This window comes from Podarcis melisellensis (genome assembly GCF_964234715.1).
Source record: "Podarcis melisellensis genome assembly, chromosome: 8".
Classification (NCBI taxonomy): domain Eukaryota; kingdom Metazoa; phylum Chordata; class Lepidosauria; order Squamata; family Lacertidae; genus Podarcis; species Podarcis melisellensis.
Window position 1 is genome coordinate 84853274 of NC_138540.1, and position 14170 is coordinate 84867443.

At 47.4% G+C, this 14170-nt stretch overlaps 1 long non-coding RNA gene across 1 annotated transcript; it reads right to left on the reverse strand.

Moving 5' to 3' along the window:
• Positions 1-5033: 5033 nt before the first annotated feature.
• LOC309376287 lies at positions 5034-6966 on the reverse strand. The gene is made up of 2 exons (XR_014171156.1): positions 6914-6966; positions 5034-5250 (listed from the first exon to the last, which is right to left on the reverse strand). It is a non-coding gene; the product is annotated as an uncharacterized lncRNA (long non-coding RNA).
• Positions 6967-14170: the final 7204 nt, after the last annotated feature.

Here is a 14170-nt window from a genome sequence, read left to right on the forward strand (position 1 = left end):
TAGTCACACAATCCCTTGGACAGACCCGCAAGGGAGCACAGGGATAGCTGCCCAGGGACCCAGGCGTCTAGCGGTCGTGATCACATTTGCAAGGAGCAGCAATCAGCTCAGACCTGGACAAATTAAACCTGCATTAGAAACCTTCTTTGCAGCGTTCCCGGGTCAGGGGGGATTGGAGCAGCCTCATTATGAAAAGGACATCATCTCAGAGTAACACAGATTGTGTGCCAAAGTTAAGGTGTGTATGTACAACATGCAATGTTGGGTGTAAAAGGTAAAGGGACCCCTGACCATTAGGTCTAGTCGCGGACGACTCTGGGGTTGCGGCGCTCATCTCGCTTTACTGGCCGAGGGAGCCAGCGTACAGCTTCTGGGTCATGTGGCCAGCATGACTAAGCCGCTTCTGGCAAACCAGAGCAGCACACGGAAACGCTGTTTACCTTCCCGCCGGAGCAGTACCTATTTATCTACTTGCACTTTGACGTGCTTTCGAACTGCTAGGTTGGCAGGAGCAGGGACCGAGCAACAGGAGCTCACCCCGTCGCGAGGATTTGAACCGCCGACCTTCAGATCAGCAAGCCCTAGGCTCTGAGGTTTAGACCACAGCGTCACCCGCATCCCTCTCAGCAGTTGGTACCTTTTATCATATGTGGTGGACATGTAAAGAAACAAAAAAAAATTTAAAATAACTTTTCCTAAAAATCAGAAGCATTTTTATTAGGAATTATAGGTATTGAGGGGACGTGGGTGGCGCTGTGGGTAAAACCTCAGCGCCTACGACTTGCTGATTGTATGATCGGCGGTTTGAATCCCCGCAGCGGGGTGAGCTCCTGTCGTTCGGTCCCAGCTCCTGCCCACCTAGCAGTTCAAAAGCACTCTTAAGTGCAAGTAGATAAATAGGGACCGCTTTATAGCGGGAAGGTAAACGGCGTTTCCGTGTGCTGCGCTGGTGCCGGCTCGCCAGAGCAGCTTTGTCACGCTGGCCACGTGACCCAGAAGTGTCTCCGGACAGCGCTGGCCCCCGGCCTCTTAAGCGAGATGGGCGCACAACCCTAGAGTCGGACACGACTGGCCCGTACGGGCAGGGGTACCTTTACCTTTACGACAGGTATTGAGATACCAAAGGACCAGAAAAGATTGTTTATGTATGCCACAACAGCCGCACGGATGCTATTAGCTCAGAGGTGGAAGGAAGAGACAATCCCAACCAGAGAAGAAAGGCAAACCAAGTTGATGGACTATTCCGAAATGGCAAAATTAACTGGGAAGCTCAGAAATCAAGAAGACAAGAACTTTAAGAAAGAATGGGGAAAGTTTATAATTTATTTATGAGACCACTGTATGCAAGTTAAAACATTAGCAGGATTTTGACCACACTTGTAAAGTAACAGAAAGTACTAGGAAGGATAAAAATTTGGATAATTATTGATATGAAGTTGTAAATACTATCATTAGGACCCATGGAAGGGATTCTGGGGGGTGGGGGGAGCCAGGAGATTCAGCGTAATCTCGATATTTGGATTCGAAATTGCTTTTTGTTACATGTTTATACTTTTTAAGAATCAAATAAAACAATTATCCAAAAGGAAAAGGAAAAAAGAAAGTCAGCGGGTGACTTTTGGCAAGTAACTATCTGTCAGGACGATCTTCCTCACAGGGTTGTTGTTGTGAGGCTAAAACTGAAGAACCCCTCGTATTCTGCACTATTCTTTATGGGATGGTTATGGGGCATGGGTGGCGCTGTGGTCTAAACCACTGAGCCTAGGGCTTGCTGATCTGAAGGTTGTTGGTTCGAATCCCCGCAATGGGGTGAGCTCCCGTTGTTCGGTCCCTGCTCCTGCCAACCTAGCAGTTCAAAAGCATGCCAAAAAGTGCAAGTAGATAAATAGGTACCACTCTGCCGGGAAGGTAAACAGTGTTTCTGTGTGCTGCTCTGGTTCGCCAGAAGTGGCTTAGTCATGCTGGCCACATGCTGGAAAAACTGTCTGCGGACAAACGTTGGCTCCCTTGGCCAGTAAAGCGAGATGAGCTCTGCAACTCCAGAGTCGTTTGCAACTGGACTTAACGGTCAAGGGTCCTTTACCTTTACCTTTAGGGGTGCAAAAAAAAAAAAGTTCTACCAAGCATTGATGGGGGAAAAAGTTCTTCCAAGCGTTGATGGGGTAAAAAGACATGCAAGAGACCCACTAGGCTACCTCTGTGGGATCCCCTTGCACAAAGGGTCTAGCGCTCAGTTTGGAGGCCATTGCACCCAAAGCTCAGGTGGTCTCACCTGGATCTGTGTGAGCGCAGCCTGTCTGGAAAGGCTCTCCCCGCCGACAGCCAGATGGCTGCAGATCACACGTAGCTGTTTCCCCAACCCCACCGCCTGTTTTACGCAGGCCAAGACTGTCTAGCGTGTCGGCGCGGCTGCGATTTCTGCAGCTTGCGAACAGGGGGAAGGCGGCTTCCATTAGGCGGCCATATAAAGGCCGTCTCCAGATGTGGAGATTCTCCAGGAGGGACTGGGGATTTGGCCGCTGACCAAATGAACACATTTCGGGCTGTTCCAAACTTGGCTGTGGATTCTCTCCCTCCCCGCCCCCACCCCCAGCGGCAAATCCTTGCTGTTTGCAAATTCCAACATTTTTTCTTGGCTATTCTTCTCCCCCTCCCTCCCCGGTTTTTTTTCCACTTAGTGGTCCAGCCAGGGTCAAGCCCTCTCCTTTCCTGTCCGCCAAGATGCTGAACATTCCAGAGATGTGTGTGTGTTTGTGTGTGTTTTTATGTGTGTGTGTGTTTAGATGTTGGCTGCGATTTCTCCATCCATCGATGCAGGGGGTTCTCAGACTTTATTATTTCTCCCCCTGGGAGCAGGAGCCAGCTTCTACAGAAGTGGGGTTGAGTGGTTGGAGCAGCGGCTTTCGAATGCTCTAGCTTCCAGAGTTTCCCAAGCCTGGGTTTCCAGCTGTTTTTTGGACTACAACTCCCATCATCCCTAGCTAGCAGCAGCAGTGGTAAGGAATGATGGGAGTTGTAGTCAAAAACAGCTGGAGACTCAAGTTTGAGAAATACTGATTTGCTTGCCCTTTCCACATCTTCTTATCTGCAGAGTGGCCCTGAAGCTGATAACAGGATCATACTCTAGAGTGCAGGTCACTTAGGTTTATTTTATTTTATTATTATTTTAAAAAACCCATTTCTGTTGCAGACCCTCCAAGTGTCCCTATTTTCCAGGGACAGCCCCAGATTTACAGAAGCCGTCCCGGTTTCTGATTTGATCCCGGAATGTCTCGCTATTCCTTAGGATGTCTCTATTTTCATTGGAGAAATGTTGGAGTTATGCGGCCTCGAAGCCAAGCAGATAGGTAACAATACAACCTTTAGATGACATCTGAAGGCAGCTCTGTATAGGCAAGTTTTCTTTAATGCTTTATTATGTTTTTATATATATTGGAAGCTGCCCCGAGTGGCTCAGGCAACCCAGTCAGATGGGCGGAGTATAAACAATGAAATTATTATTATTATTATTATTATTATTATTATTATTATTATTATTATGGAACAGGACATCCATATTTTCATCGGAGAAATGTTGGCAGGTATATTGTTTGCTTTTCTCCCAATAAAAGGGGGAAAAGCAATGATAAACCTAGACAGCATCTTAAAAGCAGAGACATCACCTTGCCAACAAAGGCCCGTATAGTTAAAGCTGTGGTTTTCCCAGTAGTGATTTATGGAAGTGTGAGCTGGACCGTAAAGAAGGCTGATCGCTGAAGAATTGATGCTTTTGAATTCTGGTGCTGGAGGAGACTCTTAAGAGTCCCATGGACGGCAAGAAGATCAGACCTATCCATTCTTAGGGAAATCAGCCCTGAGTGCTCACTGGAAGGACAGATCCTGAAGCTGAGGCTCCAAGACTTTGGCCGCCACCTCATGAGAAGAGAAGACTCCCTGGAAAAGACCCTGATGTTGGGAAAGATGGAGGGCACAAGGAGAAGGGGACGACAGAGGACGAGATGGGTGGACAGTGTTCTCGAAGCTACAATCATGAGTTTGACCAAACTGCGGGAGGCAGTGGAAGAAAGGAGTGCCTGGCGTGCTCTGGTCCTGGGGGTCACGAAGAGTCGGACACGACTAAACAACAACAACATTAAAGGCACCTGTCAGCAGGGCAGAAGGCAAGGCTTTACTCCTAAATTGGCATCACCAGGAAACAGGGAGTTGGCCGTGATTCTGAGTTTCGTGGGATCCCAATTCCTAACGCTCAACACCCATCCAGAGGGAGGGAGGATGAAGGGTTGGCCAAAGTGGTTGCTCATATCAGGCAGGCTGGGGCCTAACTCTCTTCCTTCATCTGCTGCTCACCTCTCGCATCCGTCACGAAGGCGAAACTCTGAATGGGATGCTTGTGACCTGTGCTGTATTGTGTCAGGTTGAAACAACCCAACCTGGTTGTGTCGTCTCTTGCCTTTGGTGCTACTTGGGGCGGAATGATGGAATGAAGGTGGGTAAGGTAAACGAAACAAAGGACTGGAGGTTGTTACCTACAATGGTGTGTCATTGGGCTGGCATTTTGTACCATCTTAACCTCTCTTTGAAAAGGGAGGCTCGTGGGTTAATCAGTCAGCAGACAGAATGGGTGGGTGTTACCCAGAGACTGATGAAGCTCAGGGGAACGGCACTGTGGAATGCAGGCGATCAAAACCAGCCACCCAAACAAAGATGATGCTCTGTCCACACAGGATTGGGACCAGACTAAACCAGACCATTAAGATGCCAATGTCTCATCTTCAGTAGATCTTCAAACAGGGACCAGGCAGAGAGGCAGCTCCCCACCCAAAAGCCCCCAAGACCTAAAAAAATCATTCAGGTCACAGAATCCAGAGTGTAATTTATGGGAGGCATCAGAGCTTAGCTCAGGCCTGCCTAGATAACCTGGTGCAGTAAACGGAAATCTGCCCTTATTCCCTTATGGGGGACACAAGAGCCCTTATAGAGTCCTTTGCAGGTTCTCCATCGGTCGGAGAAAATAACAGAGGCCAACCAGAGAATATTGAGAAGCAAAGCAGCTAGTAAGCCTGATCTTTATTGATCTGTTGCAACAGGGTGCTCCCCTCACACGCAGGAGAAGGAGGAGGACCCAGAACCCAGGTGTGCCCGCCCTTATATAGACATTTTAAATTGCCTGCCCTGGAGTCCAAGACCACCCCCAGAAACATCATACATACATCACAGAAGGGGTGTAGCTCAAGACCACCTCCCAGACACCTACATCACAAAAAGGGGTGGTCTACAACAGAAATCTGAGTGCTAAGTTGTTTACCTCCTGTCTGGCAGGTTATCTGTTAATGGTCACTTGATTGGATACCCTGGGGAGCCTGGCCAGTCTTTTGTAATGTTAAATACTTAGTTCCTGAGCCAGGTCACAGGCTCACACCCTATTCATATCTTAAATGTGCCCTTAAGACAGGATTTGTGAAGGAAAAGACAATGGGGAGGCTTTTCCATTTTCCTTTGACCTTGCAGAGAAAACATTTGGGAATCCAAAAGGGTTTCAGGTCGGTCTTCCTGTGCTGATCTATGTACGTGCTTGGTTGGGACACTTATGAACATTTAACATATATCTAAGACCTCAAAATTCCTATCACACCGGCAAACCATACCAGACTGGACTTAGCATCATACCTAACACTCTGCAGTACCAGGTTCGGCGCAACCTGAAATCACGCAAACCGAAGCGTCTGTAACCCGAGGTATGATTGCACCCCTTTATCAGGAGTAATTTGCCGTATTTTTTGCTCTATAAGACTCACTTTTTCCCTCCTAAAAAGTAAGGGGAGATGTGTGTGTGTCTTATGGAGCGAATGCAGGCTGTGCAGCTATCCCAGAAGCCAGAACAGCAAGAGGGATTGCTGCTTTCACTGCGCAGCGATCCCTCTTGCTGTTCTGGCTTCTGAGATTCAAAATACTTTTTTTCTTGTTTTCCTCCTCCAAAAACTAGGTGCGTCTTGTGGTCTGGGTGCGTCTTGTGGTCTGGTGCATCTTATAGAGCAAAAAATACGGTACCCAAAAAAAGTTTTAAAGAATGACGACAACAGTGCCAGACTGAAAGAGGCTTGCATCGAGCATAGAGAAATCCGCAGTCTCTCTCTCCTGACAACCGCATTACTAAAATATCAATAGCAGAGCAGGAAGGTGACAAATTGTTTCATGCCAGATGAATTTCAGTGGGGTGAAGATGGCCTGGGCAGGTTCTGGGCCGCACTCATAAAACCGGCATGGGCGATTCTCAGCAAGTCTTGCCTCGGGAGGTGGAGAAGGGTGGCAGCCTTGATTTTCTCTCCCACGTCAACTCAGGTAGAGTCAGCTTACAGGGAACAGTGAGGTCTTTCTTCCCTATTCCTGGAGGGATTCCTGAAGTTTTGGGCCCAGTTCCCAGTAGCGCGGCCGGCCAGAGAGAAGCTTTATTCGGTCGAGTTCCCAGACGGGAATCAAGACAGATTACAAAATGCAATTGACGTTGGTTTTTTAAAAACAAAATGTTTAAGGGTGTGTGTTAATTTACAGCTATTACATTCAGAAAAAGACCTTTCTCGTAGGAATAATGTCAGCGGAAATCAGAAAAGATATAAGACCATTGTTTATGTACAGAATGTAATAAACAAAAATCTGCCCTTATTCCCTTATGGGGGACACAAGAGCCCTTATAGAGTCCTTTATAGGTTCTCCATCAGTCGGAGAAAATAACAGAGGCCAACCAGAGAATATTGAGAAGCAAAGCAGCTAGTAAGCCTGATCTTTATTGAACTGTTGCAACAGGGTGGCCCCTTCACACGCAGGAGAAGGAGGAGGACCCAGAACAAAGGTGTGCCCGTCCTTATATAGACATTTTAAATTGCCCGCCCTGGAGTCGAAGACCACCCCCAGATACATCACACCTACATCACAGAAGAGGCGGTCTACAACAGAAATCTGAGTGCGTTGTTTATCTCCGGTCTGGCAGGTTACCTGGTAATGGTCACTTGATTGGATACCCTGGGGAGCCTGGCCAGTTATTGTAATGTTCCTGAGCCAGGTGACAGGCTCACCCTATTCACACACAGACGTACCCTTAAGACAGGATTTGTGAGCAAAAAGACAATGGGGAGGCTTTTCCATTTCCTTTGAGATCAATTTGGGAGGGACAAAATTGGTTTCAGGACTTTTTCTGTGGGGTTTCAGACATGTGGTTTATATATACAGTTATGAACATTAGATACACACACACACACACACACACATATATATATATAATCACCTTAATTTTTTTATTTCAGGAACAGCAGCAGCCAGAATATTAGTGGCAAGAAATTGGAAAAATGAAACACCACCCACTATAATAGAATGGGAGACTCTTATGATTGAATACCTTGAACTGGCAAAGATGACGGGGAAAGTAAGAGGGCTCTCAAACCAGAAAGTATACAAAGAATAGAAAATATTCAAAGACTACCTAAAAACATGTTGTCCAAATAACAATCTCCTTGTGGAATTAAATTGATGCTTGTAAAATACAATGTGCATGTTATGTACTGAAGTTCTCACCCTGGGCCAGCAGGGGGATACTGCAGATAGTTTTCACTCAGGTCCACATATGCAAATAAGGGACTGAAAGTGAGGCTCAGTGATTGGATAGTTTCAGAAAGTTGTTACTGTTGCGTTGTAGTGGAGCTCTGTATAAGCAGGCTGGCTGAACCCTTCAGCCCAGTTCTGTTCTGGGCCTGTGAATAAAAAAGAGCTGTTTGAAGAATCGCTGTGTCGTCTGACATGTTCACCCACAACTTAACACTCAGAGCCAGGGCATTGGCGCCAGGGAACGATGAGTGGTCAGAAGGAAGAGAGAGGGCAGACTGGGAGGAAGATGTGTTGGAAGTGGAAGAAGTAACAGGGTTTCGTGAGCTGGGAGAGTCTGTGGCAGAGAGCAGCTCAGAATCAGAGGCAGAAGCAGAAGCTGGAGAGGAGGGGGGCCGAGAGGCCGAGATGAGGCAGGCTGGTGAGGAAGCCAGGAGGTCCTCTCCTCCTCCTGCAACCAGCTCCCTTCCCCCCGATCTCCCAGAACCAGAAGGGGTGTGAAGAGGGTGGAGCAGAGAGAGACAAGATGGCAGAGTCTCAGATTGCTTGGGATGGAACTGGAGAAGGAGGAGCCTTAGACAGCAGTGGGAAGTTGGGGACCTTCAGTCCCCACAACTGTCTCATTGAGGCAAGAGCTACTGGGAAGAGTTGCTGTGTTCACTAGGCCTGAGCTGATTTCTTTCTTTGACTAAAGAGTTCACTTTGAGTTGTTTCTGACCTTTTCCCAACCCGCACCTTGACAAGCAGAGGCTTCCTTTCCCAGAATTATTTTCATTCCGGCTGGTCATTTTATAGAACCATCATTAAAGAATTGGCACATATGGTTCCCCTCCACCTCTTCCTGCCCTGTCCCCTTTTCTTTTCATGCTGCGTATTTTAGATTCCAAGTCTGCAGGCAGAGATTGCTTTGTTCTGATGGTACGTTAGCCACTCTGGGAGCTTTTTGGGTTGAAGACAAGGGTGCAAATGATCTAAATAAAAGCAAACAGGATAAGCACCTCTGATTTCCTTCCAGGGGGAGAGGAGGGGAGAATGGAAAGAGAGAAAAAAGTTGTAGCCAGAGGTCAGGAATGACTCTGTAGTTGCAATCAGGGGATGACTGGGTTTCACCTGCCTTGTCCCCTTTCCTTCCCCCACCCCAAATACAGAGAAACTTTATCATGCTGCTGCTTCCAGAATAATTCCAATACGGCTTTCTGGACTTTTAGGGTGATACATAAAATATTGCAGATGGGGTAGACATTTTGCTAGTTACTAATGTACCTAGGGACGCAGGTGGCGCTGTGGGTTAAACCACAGAGCCTAGGACTTGCCGATCAGAAGGTCGGCGGTTCAAATCCCCGTGACGGGGTGAGCTCCCGTTGCTCAGTCCCTCTCCTGCCAACCTAGCAGTTCTAAAGCACGTCAAAGTGCAAGTAGATACCGTATTTTTCGCTCTATAAGACGCACCAGATCATAAGATGCACCTAATTTTTGGAGAAGGAAAACAAGAAAAAACATATTCTGAATCCCAGAAGCCAGAACAGCAAGAGGGATTGCTCCGCAGCGAAAGCAGCAATCCCTCTTGCTGTTCTGGCTTCTGGGATAGCTGCGCAGCCTGCATTCGCTCCATAAGACACACACACATTTCCTCTTACTTTTTAGGAGGGAAAAAGTGAGTCTTATAGAGCAAAAAATACGGTAAATAGGTACCGCTCCGGCGGGAAGGTAAACGGCGTTTCCGTGCACTGCTCTGGTTCGCCAGAAGCGGCTTAGTCATGCTGGCATGACCCAGAAGCTGTACGCCGGCTCCCTCGGCCAATAAAGCGAGATGAGCGCCGCAACCCCAGAGTCGATCACGACTGGGCCTAATGGTCAGGGGTCCCTTTACCTTTACCTTTAATGTACCTAGCAAGAGTGCTATCTAGCTTGGGGCCTACTTTTGGAGGTTGAAGTTACTGGATATTTTCAGTTCGACCTTCTAGTGAACTTTAGGCTCACCTAAAATTCTGATGCAATATTCAGTGAGCTGTTAATTTTCGGTTGTCTTCAGGGTGGTGTTCCAGTGATCTTGGACTTCATTATGTATCATTATGGTACTACTTACTTGTGTTTAGACTGGGTTACTTAAAAAACAAAAAAACGAGAACTGCTTTTAGCACAGATGCATTTCTGGAAATTGCAGTACTGTATATAAATAAATTGAACGCAACAACCAGCACACTGACAGACTAGCGAAATAGCAGCGCCAATTACCTACTGCACCCCGTGAGTCACGCATTGGAGAAACCTGAAATAGTCAGCTGAGTGAGGACAGTTCAGGGATTCTGCCCAATTTGAGGCATCACAGACTTATAGAATTGGAACGAGCCCAAAGAGGCATTTAGCACAACCCTGCAGTGCAGGAACATAGCTGTCAACTTACAGATTTGAAAATAAGGGACCAGCAGCCTTGAAAATAAGGGACCACCAGCCAAAATAAGGGACCTGCAGCCTCACCTGTTCCAGGCACTCCAGTCTTCCTGTCCTCCTGCAGTCTGGTCAAACTCATGCTGGGTAGCTTCGAGAACACTGTCCAAACAACTTTGTAACCAGAGGTTCAACTGAATAGAATCTGAATCCCATGCACCACAAGGCCTATGCAGCCTCAGCTTAAGATGGCTCCCTGGCCTGGCTTTGCACTGCAAAGTTTGCAGCAGCACGTGCGACAAAATGGCGTCCAGCATTCAAAAAAACCCCTCAGCTTGCATTAACTAGCCACACACAAGGCATGCATGCTCCACCCCCCAGTCGTTCTTAGACTTCTTATTGGGTGAGCAAAACAGCCAAGCAACACAGTTGGAGCCTCCCTCCTCCCTGGCCGGCAAGGGGGGAGGGAGAGGAGCTGTTTCCTTTGAAATTTAAGGGACATAATTTAAGGGACATTTAAGGGACATCCATCAGTAAGGGACATGGTGCCGGAATAAGGGACTGTCTCTTCAAATAAGGAACACTTGGCAGCTATGTGCAGGAATCACAGCTAAAGAATCCCTGACATGATATATAATGAAATGAAATAACTATTTAAATACACTTTCCCAAAGAAACCAGAAGCATTTTTGCTAGGGATAACAGGGGATGAATTAAAAAAAGGAAGATTACAAACTATTCATGTACGCAACGACCACCGCTAGAATCTTAGTGGCTCAGAAATGGAAATCTCAAGAAATCCCAACTTTAATGGAGTGGCAGACAAAAATGTTTGAATACATGGAATTGGCGAAATGGACTTATAAGATTCGGAACCAAAAAGGAGCAAAGTTCAAAAAGGATTGGAGTAAATTTGTTGAATATATACGGCGTAATTGTAAGAATTTAAAAACTGTGGCAGGGTTAATGTAAATCTTGTGATGTGGATGGAGTGTAAATAAGAAACTGTAAGAAAAGATTTGAGACATGAAAACCGTTGGAGGGATGGAAGGGAGTCCGGGCGCCATTTTTGAATGTAAGAGTATTTATTTTATTTGTTGTTGTTACAAAAAAGCAATAAAAGTATTGGGGGGGGAGAACCCCTGACAGCTGGCCATCCAACCTCTGCTTGGAAAGCTCCCATGAAGGAGTGTCCACTATGTTCTGAATCCGTTCCACTGTCAAATGGAACAGGGATGCGGGTGGCGCTGTGGTCTAAACCACTGAGCCTCTTGGGCTTGCTGATCGTAAGGTCAGCAGTTCGAATCCCCGCGACGGGGTGAGCTCCCGTAGCTCTGTCCCAGCTCCTGCCAACCTAGCAGTTTGAAAGCACACCAGTGCAAACAGATAAATAGGTACCACTATGGCGGGAAAAGTAAACGGCATTTCCGTGCGCTCTGGCTTCCGTCAGTGTTCCTTTGCGCCAGAAGCAGTTTAGTCATGCTGGCCACGCGACCCGGAAAGCTGTCTGCGGACAAAGGCCGGCTCCCTCAGCCTGAAAAATGAGATGAGCACCACAACCCCATAGTTGCCTTTGACTGGACTTAACCGTCCAGAGGTCCTTTACCTTTACCTTACCTTACTGTCAGAAAGTTCTTCCTAATGTTTAGTCAGAATCTCCTTCTGTTTAGTTTAGTAATAATAATAATAACAATCATCATAATAATAAATTTTATTTATACCCCGCCCTTCCCGGCCAGAGTTGGGCTCAGGGCAGCTAACACCAGTAAAATTACAATAGAAACATAATGGGGGGGAGGAAACCCAATTTGAAATACAGGTTAAAATGCAATTTAAAATGCAGCCTCATTTTAAAAGTAGCCCATAAATCAAAACCGTAAGGGGAGGGAAACATAAGGGTCAGACTGAGTCCAAACCAAAGGCCAGGCGGAACAGCTCCGTCGTGCAGGCCCTGCGGAAAGATGTCAAGTCCCGCAGGGCCCTAGTCTCTTGTGACAGAGCGTTCCACCAGATCGGGGCCAGTACTGAAAAGGCCCTGGCCCTAGTTGAGACCAATCTAACCACCTTGCGACTTGGGACCTCCAAGGTGTTGTCATTTGTGGACCTTAAGGTCCTCCGCGGGGCTGGAATATCCTTTCTTGTCATTTAAATCCATCGTTTTGGGTCCTACCCTTTGAAGCAGGAGAAAGCAAGCTTGCTCCATCTTCCACAGGGCACCCCTTCAGATTTTTGAAGATGGCTATCGTTTCACCTTTCGGTCTTCTCCAGGCTAAAGATGCCCAACTCCCTCAACTGTTCCTCATAAGGCTTCGATTCCAGACCCGTGATCACCTCTTTTACACTCACTCGCTTGTCAACCTCCTTCTTAAACTGTGGAGACCAGAATTGGACACAGGGCTCCAGGAGAGCTGTGATGGAAGGCAGAATAAAATTCTCTTAATTCCCTTATTTTCTGGACACTAGACTTATGCTGATGCAGCCTAGAATTGCGTTAAGGTTTTCGTTTTTTGTTTCAACGCTGCATTACACTGTTGACTCGTGTTAAGCTTGTGATACTTTTAGCTGTTGCTAACATTAAACTGGGATGCGGGTGGCGCTGTGAGTTAAACCACAGAGCCTAGAGCTTGCCAATCAGAAGGTCGGTGGTTTGAATCCCCGCGACGGGGTGAGTTCCGGTTGCTCGGTCCCTGCTCCTGCCAACCTAGCAGTTCAAAAGCACGACAGTGCAAGTAGATAAATAGGTACCGCTCCGGCGGGAAGGTAAACGGCGTTTTCGTGCACTGCTCTGGTTCGCCAGAAGCGGCTTAGTCATGCTGGCTACATGACCCGGAAGCTGTACGCCGGCTCCCTCGGCCAGTAAAGCAAGATGAGCACCGCAAACCCAGAGTCGGCCATGACTGGACCTAATAGTCAGGGGTCCCTTTACCTTTTAACATTAAACAAGTTAGGAACATTTCCCATTAAACGTGCTAGGAACATTTTTGTCTCCTGCCTACTATTCATCATGCAGCCTCACCCAGAGATTCCTCGACACTTTCCGCCCCACCAGAACTTCACTCTCTGGGGGACTGGAAGCTGCCTAAGGGGGGCATCCCATAATTTTGTTGAGAATCGCAGCTTTACATGGAACAGCACTTCACTTGCAGTACTTTAATTTAGAGGAAATTTAAGAGGCCACACGATCGTTTATAAAATTACACCTGGCATGGAGACAGCAGATAGAGAAAGGGTTTTTTTTTCTCCCTCTTTCCTAACACTAGAACTCATGGGCATCCAATGAAATTGAATGCTGGAAATTTTGGATAAAAGAAAGCCAGGCAGGTCAATTCTCATCTGATCTATGCACCTATTTCCCTACCAAGCTCACTTGCCTCAGTGTTTGAGAACCAAGTTAGTCCCACCTGCGCTTCCATCACTAATAATAATAATAATAATAGCAATAATTTATTATTTGTACCCCGCCCATCTGGCTGGGTTTCTCCAGCCACTCTGGGCGGCTTCCACAGAGACCAAAAATACACTAAAATGTCACACATTATAAACTTCCCCGAACAGGACTGCCTTCAGATGTCTTCTGAATGTCAGGTAGTTGTTGTTCTCTTTGACATCTAATGGGAGGGCGTTCCACAGGGCGGGCGCCACTACTGAGAAGGCCCTCTGCCTGGTTCCCTGTAACTTGGCTTCTCACAGCAAGGGAACCACCAGAAGGCCCTCAGCACTGGACCTCAGTGTCCGGGTAGAACGATGGGGGTGGAGACGCAGGTATACTGGACCAAGGCCATTTAGGGCTTTAAAGGTCAACACCAACACCTTGAATTGTGCTCGGAAACGTAATATATCTGGCCCAGGCTGCCCCTACTCACAAGAAGTCTCTGGACCAGAGGCAGCCAAGGATGGGGTCCTCAAGACACTGTTGGGCTCCAAAACCCAGCTAGAATGGCCAACGGTTGAGGATGATGGGACTGGGACTCCCAACAGCATCTGAAGACCAGACGCTGATGGCACGTGCTGTAAACACCCCTTTTCTGCTGCTCCCGTTTTCTCAGTTGTTGGGTTACCTTTGCCCATGCAAAGACCACCACTTGTTCCTGTGGCCTGCAGACACTCTCATGAACTGTGCCTGCCACATGGCTGGAAGTGCTGCATGGAGCTTCTTCAACCGCAATGCGCAAAGGCAGAAATTTGTTTC